Genomic DNA, 15280 nt, shown 5'->3' on the forward strand with positions numbered 1-15280 from the left:
GTCTATGGAGGATAGTATATCATACAATAATAGGAAATTAGCCTTCCGAAAATTATAATGCTTAGCTGTTGGATTCATACTGAAGTGGTGGGTACTGGAGTTTACGGTATACTCTAGATGAATGTTAAAGCAGGGTGGTGATCATCTTCGTCTACAACTGGTCCTTCACTCTGAGTTACTGAGCATAAAATATTAGTATATACAAGATCTAAGATGCGGTCAAGTTTATTACGTATGGTATTAAGTTGTGATAAGTTATGAAAATTTGAGAAATTTTGTAAAAGTGCCGCAAATCTATTATTTGGGTTGTCTATAAATTCGGGAACATTGAAATCTCCTATGATAACTGTATTTTCAATATGTGACTCTTGCAAGTTGTTAAGCATGTCAAGGAATAACTCGTAAACATGAAAGGTGGTAGATGGCGGTACATAAACGGCAAGATGTTGAAAACCGAACCCAAACTAATCTCCATTTGTTTTGCAATCTGTCTTTGACTAACGTGGGGATTTTCTGCTACAATTTCAATTAGCGCAGTTTTATTATCCGGTGTTGTTACAGTTCGATTTCTAACTTTTTTTTTGAATTGCCCAAATTCTCGTGACTTTTTTTTCAACTTTTCTACACGCTTGATTTGAGGGAGTTCTTCTATTGGGATATTGCCTGGCGTAGAGACGAACAGCTGCATCAAAACTTTTGTCACTCTTTCCCAATATTAATACCATATCTGTTTTTTCAGAATTCGAAAACATTTTAAAACAAACGAAAATCGAAAATATTTGGCTGACAGAAATAATTTGTCATAATTTTGGTTCTGATCATTGCTATCTATACTTTCATTATATTATTTAAAAATAAAAATTAATCAAAGCTGTTTATGAAACGTAAAATGGGTTGCCTATGCAGAAATATTTAAAAGTGGACAGATAAAATGAATACCATGTACCTTGTACCTTGTACCTTGTACACATATAGTATCTACTAAAGGTAGGTACTATATGTGGATCTCATTTTCTATTTATTGGTAGTTTTATTTTTATCATTTCTGCAGGTCATGGGTATAATGCAGTCAAAATGGGAAGAAGTATGTGGAAGAAAATATTGTACAACTAAATTACAACTAATTGTACAATTTTTAATAGCTGCAGGAAGAAACAAGTTAAAAATTGGTACCTACCTTATTAAATTATTAACCTTTAAAGGAATCCAATTTTTTAGATACCTAACTGATAAGAGTTCCATATCGTTTTTCCAAAAAACTACATATCCAATTTTGAAAATAACGCTGAATCAATGAACCACAGATGTAAAAGAATAATGTTTTGAATATTTTAGACAGGATATATTTAGCAAAATTTTTCAGCAGAAATGAACAGAAAAATTTTTTGGGGGCGTTTTACGATTGCAGTTTGCCAACAGACAGCAGACAGAAACGTGAGGAGGTCTACTTTTTTTCTATTCTAGTGGTATCCAGAAAAGGTGCAATTATAAACATTAGTGAAATAATTTAAATTAATTTAAGTTAAATACATACTTAGTGAAATAGTCAATTTTTATTTTATTTTTTAAGGTGACGAAATACGCTAAGTTACAATTTCTACAACATAATAAAGTGAGATCCACCTAATAACAAACTTTTGAAATAACGTCATCACTAAACTTGTTCTGTAGAATTGATGGACGAATTGGCATTTTAGCACCTGTCCAATAATGTAAAAATTCCAGTTTCCAAGAATTTTTTTGATTCTTGAATTTTAAGACATTGATGTCATTAGAGAAAGTGAACTTATAGCGGTGAAAATGAAGAAGAAACAGAATGTAAAAGTATTTTTATTTTTGTTTCTAAGATTGAACTAATGATAATGGAAGAGTTCATAACTATCCTTTCCACGAGGTATGGAACTGGAGGGCTACCAGAACGTATGTCACCACTGTTCCTGATATCTGAAAGCAGAGAAATATATGCATATATATTGTTTCAATAAATTAAAAAGTAATGAGTATAGCACACAAATGTAATACCTAAAAGACAAAAAAGAAATTTACTCTAGCACTAATTGATTCATTTAGTTTAGTCTTGAAGGTATGTTAAGTCTCTTTCTCTGTTAGTTGAAATGCAATACTCTATATATGTACTATATATGATTCATTTAAAAATAACCAAACAAAGCTTGTTTGATGTTTCATGCATATATTCTATAAAATAATATTGGAGAATGAAAAACTTAAGTATTTTCTTCTGTTTCTACTTACCGAAGGGAGAAGTCTGGTTCCTACAGTGAAAACGTTTGAAACTCGGAGCACTGGTTTCTGTATTGTTAATGTAGTTATCAACACCTCTACCTGTCGTAATAAAATATAAACATTATTTCGTTTCAGTTTTGTTTAAATTATAAAAAATTGAAAGTTCGGCGAACTTGTAACCATAACAAATAGGCCTTTTCTAGAATTTGCCTGCCACATTAAGACACACCACAAAAACTAAATACTCCAAGCCAAAAGTCTAGTTCCCATTATACAACTGTGACCTGTGAAGGCCACTAACTATACATACCTGTGATGCTTGGAAAGTAGTTAATTTACTAATGGGATATTTAAATAGAAACGATAAGATGTCTTCACTCTAGAACAAATAAATTTAAATGATTAGGTACTATAAAGACAGCAACTAAATAACATTGATAAATCAAGGCTTAACTATCCTGAATCATTTATAGACACTTTATTTTAAATTGTGATATGTTTAAAGGGTTAAATGGTTTTTCTTATGTCATTATTTAAATTTAATAACTTCTCATTTGAGAGTTTTGAAACAGCAAATTCCAATATTCAAGATATAATTTTAAGCAGTACTTCACTTTGAAACTTATTATCAGTAAGTGTCATCGTGAATTCGATATGGGAAAGGGGATTTTACGCTGATTTTGGGTTATCATTTATGTGTTCTACGACTTGAATTTTGAACATTTATTCTGGGCACTCGTCTCACAGCGAAAGTGACATTATTGTGATTTCGACCATATTTAATATGTATTCATGTGATTTTGTTTATGTAATGGGGAATTGTTGTGTACAATATTTTTTTGCAACTAATAAACGTTTAAACTGAAGAGATTAACTGTGAGTTATTTATAAACAACGGCGTAAACACGTCACAATGTTGACACTACGCGACTATTTTAAGGTTACCCTGGCAACAGAAAGTTAAAATGCACCCTGGTGAATGCGCGAAAGTCATCAAAAAAGGTCATGAGTGCGAAAAAATATGTACAACGGAGGGTCCCATTTTGTTGACGATCACAGTTTATAGCCAAATTTTAAAGTTTTCGCCGGACGGAAAAAATCAAATGACCTAGTGCAGCCTTACGGCACGCTTGGACTTATATCAGGAAAGTTAAAGTTGGAACAATTCCTGGAAGGAAAATATTCAATGAAACGTTTTGAGATAAAATCTTTACCTCAGAAAAAAAGTTCACATAGCATGTCGTTTAAGGTAGGTGCAGATCTGGAACTACTAGAAAAATTCTGTAAGTCTGAGAATTGGACCATGGGTGTAACTGTAAAACAAATTACTTCAAATTTTTTCGTGAAAAGAAAACGAGTTCCAATAATCTTCCAGAAAATAGGGAATCAGAAAAAAGTTTGACGACAGCGTACAACAAACAAAATGTACCAACTTAAGTGTTCAAGTTTTCATAAAGTGAACCTTTTTTACGGTTGTGGCTTACAGAAGCAGAAACTTTACTTTATAATTCTCAAAAATTTCAAGATGACAACATACTACAGCCGAAGAAATTCCTGTCGGAGACTGTTGTATTGAACGCATAGGTTTAAATAGAGACCACCGATCCCGATCGGGGGATTATTCAGTTGAACCACTTGTCCAGCGAATGTTAAGAAGAGCCAGCCAAGTTGCGCCGGAAAAAGTTTGTACATAATCGCTGTAATAGTTAGTCGTGTATATTCGGGTTAGTAAGGAATAAATTGTTGACTTTTACCCACGCCAATTTTAATCACCTATTCAACGTAACACAATGTTTTGAAGCTTCAACAGCACTCACTCTGGATCCTATATTAACTAAAATTAAGTTACTTAATCAATTACTAGCAACTGTAAACAAGTTAAACGAATTTAAATTTGAAAAAATAATCGACATGGATGGGTTTTATAGTTTAGAGAAGTATCTTCATTTTAAATGTTCCCACGAGATCTTGTGTGTAAAGTTATGTTGTGGTTTTCATTTTTGGCTGTTGTAAGATGTGGGTACATTTAATTTATGTATAAGACTTCTGCCGTAAATGAACAATTATGTGTTTAATGTACAGATAAGAACACGGAATTTCGGGCATTGATAACATTTCACTGACATAATTTGCGAAACACTGCTGTTGAAAATAAATGTTAGCAGTTGTATTTCCAATAACAAACTGGAAAATCATGTAGGTAGCATCACTAAAAGAAAATCAAATCGAAGAGTTAACTTTCGATAAGGGATTCAAAAACTTTGCGAATTACTTATCCTTAAAATAACACAAATTCCTATTAGATAGAAAATCTAATCACTAAAAAGGAAACGATTTATTTATGTGCCACACGCCACACCCACAACAATAAAGTAATCTACTTAACTGCAGATGATAGAATTTCAATTAATTTAGAAATATAGGCATTCTGGAAAACTGCAAAGACAAAAAGTAAAATTTCGTTTTATGGATGCAAAGTTCCAAGTATGCGGGAAGCTTAGATACACATTCTGTGACACAATTGAAAGGCACCAATCAACAAGAAATTGATGGTTCATTAGCGTAATGAAATAATATTTACTGAAATACGTTAACGGCTTTTACCGGAAATAGCTTTCTCATGTTTCATATTATCTGATAATTTTAAGAAAGCAGGTATGTGAGAAACAATTTTTTGCACTTTTATGCATTAACCTCAAGTTAGGGTAATGTAAGTATACGTTTGATATAGGTATATCATTTTTATGCGTACAATGTGATACCAATAACAACAGTTTTGTGTGCCTAGAAAATGTTTTTTAAACTCAATCATACATTTTTTAAGAGGGGATAAACAGATCAATTTTGACTAGCGATTTACCGATAACATTTACTATTGCATAAGTTTTGGAGAGGACGTCATCCCATTGTCGACAGTTGACAGACAGGACAGGCGGAAACGGGAGATTTACTTTTTCGTGTTCTAGGGGTCGTGAAACATCGAGAAAACGTGAAAGTGGCCATTCGTCAGATGGACCCTGCTGCAATACTTTCTTAGCTTACTCTCGAGAAATAAAAAGAAACGAGACAGTAATTGCTCTATATGACCATTACAAGAAAGTCACTTACACCTCTACCGATCTGTGTTTGTTTGCCAAACACGGCAAGACTGCACTGGCTCAGCTTGTAACAAACGTATGAAAGGTAAATCTGTAGGTATAATTTGGATCAGGTTTGCTAAAAAAAATACATATGGCTGAGGGTAGTTCTACAGATACCAATATTCGACGGGAACAACTTATTTAGGTACACATAATTGTTTCAAAATAAATATGACAAAATTTCCAATAATGGTGGTAAATAAGGTTGTGGTATAGTTTCACTCCAGAGGTAAATAATACGAAGCACTGAATTAGTATAGTTTGTTCCAACAAGTGAATCAGGTTTAACAGAAAGACGTATATAGTATATCACATCACATAGTTATATAAATTACAATATAATAAATTTGTATTATTAATTAACCAATCGTTGTCGCTCAGTAGGGCTTTGGCACATGCTGTTTATGCGACTTTCAAATTATACGGAAATCTCATAGTGAATAATACTGGCTAAAGAAATGAAAATCACCACTATCAGTTTAGCCAACATGACAAGATAATAATGACTTACCTTTCTGTTGAGTTTCTTTTCAACAACAGTAAACACACTTACAATTTGTAAAATTGTAGCCAAAGTTCTTGTTTCCAAAATACTTAAAGTAAGAAGATCATAGTCATAAAACTCTATTAATACATAGATATTTAGAATTAAAGACAGTGTGGATAAACCCACCCAACCTACTATAAGAGTTGCCATATAATCTGCCTGTACACAAACATTAGAGTTGATGACATAAAACAACTTGTAGTATTTTTGAAAAGAAGGAAAAGAGTCTGTTAGCGTTTCTTTCAAAGACTTCTCCGTGGCTTGTAATACGAAGGCTATAAGGGTAACTCTTTGCCAAATTTCTATAGCTGCATAGTGCTGCAGAAAACAGCACGAGAAAATAAAGATTTGTCTTAAAACATTTTCTGGTCGGTTATCGTACGGAAAATAGATGTACAAAATGCTCATACCAACATTTGCTAATGCAACCGAACCATAAAGGACAGCTCTTCGAATTTTAAATTTCTGTAAGCGGAATTTTTAGTGCAGGTCTTTAAGGCGACAAACCAATCAGTTTTTATAATTAACCCCCACTTAAGACACATATCTCAGATGCAGAGGGTGTATTTTGAGGGCAGTGAGTCCGAGTTAGTCAGAGTCCGTGAGAGTGTGTAAAATAGCGGTGGGCGTGAAGGCCCAGCTGTATGGTGACAGGGCCGGACTCGGGTTGAGTGTTAACACCAAAGAGTTGGGTGTTAAGGTGTTGATAAGAGAAGGTGGCAGGTTAGGGTGAACCTGAGGCCACGAGAATAGTGTGAACGCGTAAAATCTCCGGCAGATACCATGGTATGTACCTGAGCACTGAGGGCGTACTCAGGTGGGGCGCCTTTGGCTCATGACACGGCAGGTTGGCGAAAGCCGTGAAAGGGGTGTCCTGGCTGTTGACCGACCGGTGGTGGCGGTGGTGGCAACCGAATGCAACAGAGAATACGTTTGCTGGTTAGGTTGGGAGATTAACCCGGTTTCTGGAGGAAACATAGTGACGTATGAACGTGGAGGTGTCCTCTCCACTTTGGCCAAGACAGCGCTCCTTCTGAGGGGGCTGTGGGCGGGCAGTACATCCCAAACTGTACGGCTAGGGCGATTACAGGTAACTCGACAACATCACCAGAAGATCGCGCGCTGAAGACGACGCCGTGAGTTGGAACCGCTGATCGACAAGGAGTGGGCTAGGGGGTGGAGACCCCCCGGTGAGTGACCCCATTCTTAATCATTAGCGACAGATAAGTCGGGTGTGTCTGTTTTCATATTCGTGATTGGGGCCGAATTGTCGCGGGGCCGGACCTGTACTAGAGCGTCACATGTAAGGGGTGAGTGAATCTGTAGTTTGCAATTGGCTGTAGCCGTTTGACCGTCATTGATGATGAATATTTGTTGATAATTTGCGCTAAAGCCGCTATCTGGCCAGGAATCGTCTTACATTTATCAGGTGTGGGGTCAGAACAGGGTAATTTTGACTTAATGTGGGGTCAGAACAGGGTAATTTTGACTTAATGTGGGGTCAGAACAGGATAAATTTTGACTTAATGTGGGGTCAGAACGGAATAATTTTGACTCAATGAGGGCTTAGAACGTCAGAGCGGTCAGAATTTGAAAGTAATGACGGGTCAGAAGTCGGTATTATAAGCTACAGTGCCATTGCTACAGAATTCACATGTTGAAGCTGTGACAATGTTTTTTTTTTCGCACAGCTGCCACCTGACATAATTAAAAAACATATTGACTGTGTTAAGTTACCCAAGCTGGTAGGGTAAAATTTTGTAGTTGCATGATATGCTTGTGTAGGCGAAAATGCGTCTTAAGTCCACTAGCGAAGTGGTCCAGACTTATGTTGGGCCAGGTCAAATTCTCGAGGGTTGACTGGTAATTTGACACCACCTCAGATTTGGCTGGTGGCGGAAACATAAAAATCACCGATGTGTGGAAAATCGGGTTTATTAGCTTCTGTTAATTTTCGAATAAAAATGCACACTTGGGCCCCAAAAGTTTGTAAAAAAAATGGGGGTTGATTTTAATTACCAATGTGCCCAGACAAATTTTAGTCTGTAAAGTTCACTGTGTGTGTGTCCACGTGTAATTTTCATTGTGGTTAAATTTGAAAAATGCCTCAAAAATCAAAACGTCGCAGTATTAGACGATTATCATCGAGTTCATCCTCGGATGGAGAAATAGTCTTGAGAACTGATCAGTCTGAGCGATTCACCCCGAATCCTTCGATCGAGACAGTTAGCGGTGAAATATCGAATGTGTTGCGGGAATTTACGCAAACTTTACGAAGTAACCAGATGGGTGTGCAGCAATATTATGGAGAATTGTTGCCCATATTTGATCCGAAAGAATCTCCGATTAACGTTGAAGAATGGATCAGAAAAGTCGATGAATTGGCATCAATCTACAATTGGACGGAAGAAGTGACGGTGCACAATGCCCTCATTAAACTAAAGGGACTTGCGAGTACTTGGTACAGTAGTTTAAGAACAACTAAGTACTCCTGGCATCAGTGGTGCACTTTGTTGACCGAAGCGTTCCCACCAGAAAGCGATTTCCATTTGCGACTGCAGACAATGATGAAAAGGGTTAAAAGAGAAGACGAAACGTATCTGCGTTACTATTACGAGAAATTAGCGTTAGTAAATCACTGTGGAATAATTGGGAAAGAAGCAGTTTCTTGCATAATAGCGGGAATTACTAACCCCATGGTGAAAACAGGTGCAAAGGCCGGAAATCACAATGATCCTAGTTCGTTATTGGCGTATCTCCAGTCGTGCAATTCGGGACTGGACACACTGCGCCAAGTTAATGGAAATTCTGGGAGGGCGTATAAAAAGGTACGACGCCAATCATCTGATATGTCGGATGGCGAAGAACCTAAAGCACCACCCTCACAGAATCGGAAGGAAGAGAGAGCGGAGTCACGTGTTTGCTTTAATTGCAAAAAACCCGGTCATGTGATTCGAAACTGCACCGAAAGGGTTGTCCTAAAAAGACGCGGTTCAAGGGAAGATTCTGCATAGTGGCCGATGATCAACAACAATTAGCACTGCAGAGATGACATAAAAGAAAGTGATTAATACGACATATCAAGTTAGGACGCCAGATGTGCCAATCGGAGGGTTGGTCGTTGACCCACTTTCAGTACGAGGGTACGACCATTTTACGTTTCACCGGATGACCTGGAAGATAATGGAAATAGTTTTGCACTGGGATAGAATACAGACATCGAGTGATGTGTAATAGAATAATTGTCTTTGTTATTTTTTTTTATGCCATACAACGGGCCATATTGTAATATTTCTTGATGAAATAAATTTAAAACACGTATTTTGACATAATTTACTGCATCTTCGCATTTGTTTGGTAGTACCTAGATCGATGTGTACTTATATTTTTCTGTAACTAAGTTGTTAATTCCTAAGCATGTCATGAGCAAGCACTATGACTTAGCATGAAGTCACAAGTAGTATGACTTTGGTAATCTCGGGACGAGATTTATGTCAGGTTGGTCGAATTGTAAGCGGAATTTTTAGTGCAGGTCTTTAAGGCGACAAACCAATCAGTTTTTATAATTAACCCCCACTTAAGACACATATCTCAGATGCAGAGGGTGTATTTTGAGGGCAGTGAGTCCGAGTTAGTCAGAGTCCGTGAGAGTGTGTAAAATAGCGGTGGGCGTGAAGGCCCAGCTGTATGGTGACAGGGCCGGACTCGGGTTGAGTGTTAACACCAAAGAGTTGGGTGTTAAGGTGTTGATAAGAGAAGGTGGCAGGTTAGGGTGAACCTGAGGCCACGAGAATAGTGTGAACGCGTAAAATCTCCGGCAGATACCATGGTATGTACCTGAGCACTGAGGGCGTACTCAGGTGGGGCGCCTTTGGCTCATGACACGGCAGGTTGGCGAAAGCCGTGAAAGGGGTGTCCTGGCTGTTGACCGACCGGTGGTGGCGGTGGTGGCAACCGAATGCAACAGAGAATACGTTTGCTGGTTAGGTTGGGAGATTAACCCGGTTTCTGGAGGAAACATAGTGACGTATGAACGTGGAGGTGTCCTCTCCACTTTGGCCAAGACAGCGCTCCTTCTGAGGGGGCTGTGGGCGGGCAGTACATCCCAAACTGTACGGCTAGGGCGATTACAGGTAACTCGACAACATCACCAGAAGATCGCGCGCTGAAGACGACGCCGTGAGTTGGAACCGCTGATCGACAAGGAGTGGGCTAGGGGGTGGAGACCCCCCGGTGAGTGACCCCATTCTTAATCATTAGCGACAGATAAGTCGGGTGTGTCTGTTTTCATATTCGTGATTGGGGCCGAATTGTCGCGGGGCCGGACCTGTACTAGAGCGTCACATGTAAGGGGTGAGTGAATCTGTAGTTTGCAATTGGCTGTAGCCGTTTGACCGTCAATGATGATGAATATTTGTTGATAATTTGCGCTAAAGCCGCTATCTGGCCAGGAATCGTCTTACATTTCTTGCCATCATTAAGGCTTAAAATTGTTCTTAAATTGTAGTCTTCACAATTCTGAAACAAGTCATTCCAACAATTTAGCTCCAGTTTGTGACAACGTAAATTTGAGAAAAGTATCAAGCTTGACACAATGCAAACCGCCATATAAGATTCATCTTCTATAAACAGCAAACATAGGGCTTTGTCTTCCTGACAAACTTCAGAAGTATACACTATGTAAGAAACTAAAGGGACGACGTAAGTCAGAGCCATCATCGTACTCCATATCAGGCAAACAATCGATATTCTGAACTCTGAATTTTCGGAAAAGTGTGATTTTGAATGTTGGCAGTAACCCTGAATGGGATAAGTTCTTTTAATAAAGTCATAATCGGCACGTAACAAGCACACAAGGCAATGCAACGTTTTTGCCATCGCGAGCGCGCTCGATAAACTGAACACAACAAGATAAACACTGCTAATAAATGAAAATCGATTTTCTAATTCAGCCCCGTAGCTAGAAAACTTATTCAGGGGGGGCAAGTTTGTCGACAGAGGGGGCTTCATGTAAATATATATACATATTTTAATAATACTACTTAATTTTTTCTCAGTTTTTACATTTTGAAAGAACATTAAAATAACTGTAAACGTCGATTTTTTACGCTATTAAATTTTCGTAAAAACCTGTCGAAGTCCAAAGAATTGGTACGGTACTTTTCAAAAGCCAGAAAAACCAAGTTTGCCAATCTTTGATGCGTCATTGAACGCGCCGGACGATTTATTCCGGTTAAAACAGAGAATGTAGATTCACAAACAGCTGTACTGCATCCAAAAATTCGTGCAGTGGCCAAAAACACTAGGTAACAACCAATTTATTTGAGTTTATTGTTAGATATTAGAAAAGGGCGACCCTGTAGGTTTGTCATGACAATGTGACGGGCTTGGGAAATTTTCAAAATTAACTTTTGTTAATTTATTATATATAAAACTGTAAAACTCTTGTCGTGGACCTTGTGCCCGACATATAGTGAAAATATTATTTATTTGTTCGTAGGCTGGTTCGTGATGATGGTAACACATTCTAGTGACTGGACAAAGGGACTACTTCAAGTATATGCATTTTGCTTAAATGAATAATTATATTTAATTTAGAAATGAGTATGTACAAAAGAGATTTAGTCATATGAGAATAATTTGGAATAACAATAAATTGTAGTGTAGTTTAATATGCAAATATAATTATCAGAAAATGAACTTCAGTATTAAAACATTTTTAAATAAATTCAAGAAAACCTTATAACTTTGAAACTAAATCTTTGAAAGCATAATAAAACAAACATTTAAAAAAATCCAAAACAAAAATATAACAAAACTCAAAGTTGGTACCATAACTCAAAATTTGGTAACAACTCAAACATTTGTAACAACTCAAAAATTTGGTAAGGAACATTATAGTAGTTGCGTGGTCAGCGTTCATCAAACAATATAACTGTTTAACTAATAATTTCAATGCAAATTAATCTTTAAAAATAGATATAAATCTCAAAACGTTATCCAATCGAGAATACAAAGAGCGATTTATCATCAAATTTAAACTGAACTTTAAAAATATTAATAAAAACAAAACTTTGAACTTTTTATGAAATCGTGCACATTTTTGGAGATGTCAACACTTACCCCCTTGTGTCACAACACAAACACACACTAAACAGACAACTGGCTAGAGGACTCTGGTCTTTTTTGGATCTTTCGATCTTTTATAAGTAAAGACCCCTCCAAAGGAGTTGTTTTCGCAAAATTGTTTACAAGTTACCAGTTTATTTGGGGAGTCGTAAAAGTATTTGTGTTTCCACCAAATTAGGCTTAATTAACTGTAATATGAAGATTTTTAGTGGCAAAATGTGCTTTTTGTTAAAATTAACAAATTTAAACCATGAAATTATAAAACTGGACAAAGACATCGTGTCCAGCCAAACGGCGCCAATATTTAACTGTGAAATTATAAACCTTGATTAGAATGGTGTGAAATCATAAAATCCAAGTTTCACAAGGACAACCTTGATTTTTACGACAATAACGATTGTTCTGATTCATACCAACATCTCCAAAAATAAGTAAATTTATCGCCCGTTACAACAACAAACAAGAACACATGAATAATAATTGTAAAAAAAGTAATGAGCTGTTGTTTTTTTGTATTCTGTATTTTTGCGTTGTATTTCCTAAAGTTCATTAAAGCTTCTACGAGCACGTACCTCTTGACTCCTTTTAAGTTGTGGACGGGCAAGAAGCCCAACGTTAGCTATTTTAAGACTTTTGGTTGTCGTGTTTTATGTCATCAGAAGAAACCAAATCAAGATAAGTTCCGACCAAGATGTAAGGAAGGCGTTTTCGTCGGATATTCAGAAGAAATCAAGAGATTTAGAGTATGGTTCCCAGAAGAGAGACGAGTATACATAGCTCGAGACGTAAAATTTATAGAGAAAATAGATTTAAAGTTGAATGATGACTGTGAAGATCTCGTTCTTCAAGATCTGGAAGAAGGAGACGTCATACCTCCAACTTCCACGATCGACGTTAACATAGATCCTATGATCGAAGACAATCGACAAGAAATCCAAGATAGCGACCAGAGAGCAACAAGTGAAGAAGAGGATTCCGAGAATGAAGATTTCGATCAAGAAGAAGCGGCATCAACTAGACGTGGTCCAGGCCGTCCGCGAATCGAAAGAATTGGCTTGAAGGGAAGACCTCGAAAATGATACAACCTCAGAACCGAAGAAACCACGTGGGCAAGCAAAGCACCAGTATTTGGTTTTCTTTCCGAAATTCCATTAGATCGAGCGTTGAACGGTGCCGATGCGAAGGAATGGTTTGAAGCTATCTGCCAAGAAGTAGAAAGCATTGTTAAAAATGATACTTGGAAGATGGTACAGTACCCCAATGGAGAAGAGATCATTGGGAGTCGCATAATTTTGAGAAATAAATACAAAGCTAATGGTATGCTAGATAAACGAAAAGCCAGATTAGTGGCACAAGGTTTTAACCAGAAGCCAGGTGTACATTTTAATGAGACGTTTGCTCCTGCAGCTAGAATGAGCTCTATACGTCTGCTCGTATCCTTGGCAGCAATTCACGACATGAAGATTGAACAGCTCGATGTAGCGAATGCTTACCTAAATGGTACCCTCGAAGAGAAGGTCTTCATGAGACCTCCAACCAATCTAGCTAATATTCTATCATACAGAAACGAGGCCGATCAAGTGTAGTCGGCGAGAAAGCCGCAAGAATGTTGGAAGACTTTAGGGATGGCAAGCAAATTTGTCACCTACAAAAGTCCCTGTATGGCCTACGCCAGTCCGGTAGAAGCTGGCATATGATGTTGGACAAGGTATTAGGAAAACTTGGTGCGCTTCCAACCAACGCCGATGCAACGATGGTTGATATTTATGTCGATGACATACTGACAATGTCAAGAGATTCTAACAGAATCAAGCAATTTCGAGAAAAATTGTGCAAGGAGTTCGAAGTCAAGAAACTCGGTAATGTTGGCTATTGTTTGGGAGTCGAGTTTGAAGTTGAGAAGTCAAAGATAACTATGCACCAAAGAGGCTGCATCTTAGACCTCCTCAAACGTTTCGGCATGGAGAATTGCAACCCGATATCAACTCCCATGGATCCGCAGACAAAGCTCGTCAAACCAACGACGCTGAAGAAGTGAAGAATTTCCCGTATCGCGGATTGATAGGTGGCTTGACATATTTGACCATCACGACTAGACCTGACATCAGTCACGTAGTGAGTTCCTTGGGACAGTTCAATAACTGTCATGGCAAGGTCCATTGGACAGCAGCGAAGCGAGTGCTTCGATATCTGAGGGGTACTCTAAACTATGGTCTTGTGTATACAAACTCATGTTAGCAGAGGGACCCATTCCGTGGGACTCCAGGAAACAAAAAACTGTGGCATTATCATCTACAGAGGCTGAATACATGGCATTAACAGAAGCAGCCAAGGAAGCCACTTTCATCCAGAAGTTCCTGCTTGAGTTAGGGTTCGCACAGTTGTCACAAATGGTGCTATTCAGTGACAACCAAGGCGCATTGAGACTGGCTCAATATCCGGTCTATCATGCGAGGAGTAAGCACATCGACCTTAGACATCACTACATCAGAGAAGTGGTGAAGAATGACTCATTAACTATACAACATGTCCCTTCGCAAGATATGATTGGTGACATCTTCACCAAGGGTCTAGCAAGTATAAAGCATGGTTCCTTCACGGAGCGGCTAGATCTAGCACAACCCCGGGTCGAGGGGAAGTGTTAGATATTAGAAAAGGGCGACCCTGTAGGTTTGCCATGACAACAAACAAGAACACATGAATAATTGTAAAAAAAAGTAATTAGCTGTCGTTTTTTTGTATTCTGTATTTTTGCGTTGTATTTCCTAAAGTTCACTAAAGCTTCTACGAGCACGTACCTCTTTATTCGTAATATTTATTTTTTTGCATGTTTAGTAGTAGGCTATGGAATAAAATGTGACATGACAGTTGCTTTTTTTATACGGTCAACATCAACGTTAAGGTGATATTAAATAATATACCCTGTAAGAAAATAAAGGGCGGGTAGGTGGGGCTAGGAAATATGCTTCAGCAATAGGCATTATATTGAAATTTTATTACTAAATTGAAGTTTTCAATGTGTAAGTCTTCCAGGGGGGGCAACCACAACTGCTAGGGGGGGCTCAGCCCCATCTTGCCCCCCCGTAGCTACGGGGCTGTTCTAATTTATCCCTGAGATGCTGTTTCATATGACCAAAATAACATTTCTCGGAATATTGCTAGGAAGTTTAAATTCAGATGGTAGTTAGACGCTAAAGCACAGTGTAAATCTTTATAAATA

This window comes from Zophobas morio, unplaced genomic scaffold, assembly GCF_036711695.1.
Source record: "Zophobas morio isolate AGI-343-1 ecotype UQ-CSIRO unplaced genomic scaffold, CSIRO_AGI_Zmor_V1 ptg000017l, whole genome shotgun sequence".
NCBI lineage: Eukaryota > Metazoa > Arthropoda > Insecta > Coleoptera > Tenebrionidae > Zophobas > Zophobas morio.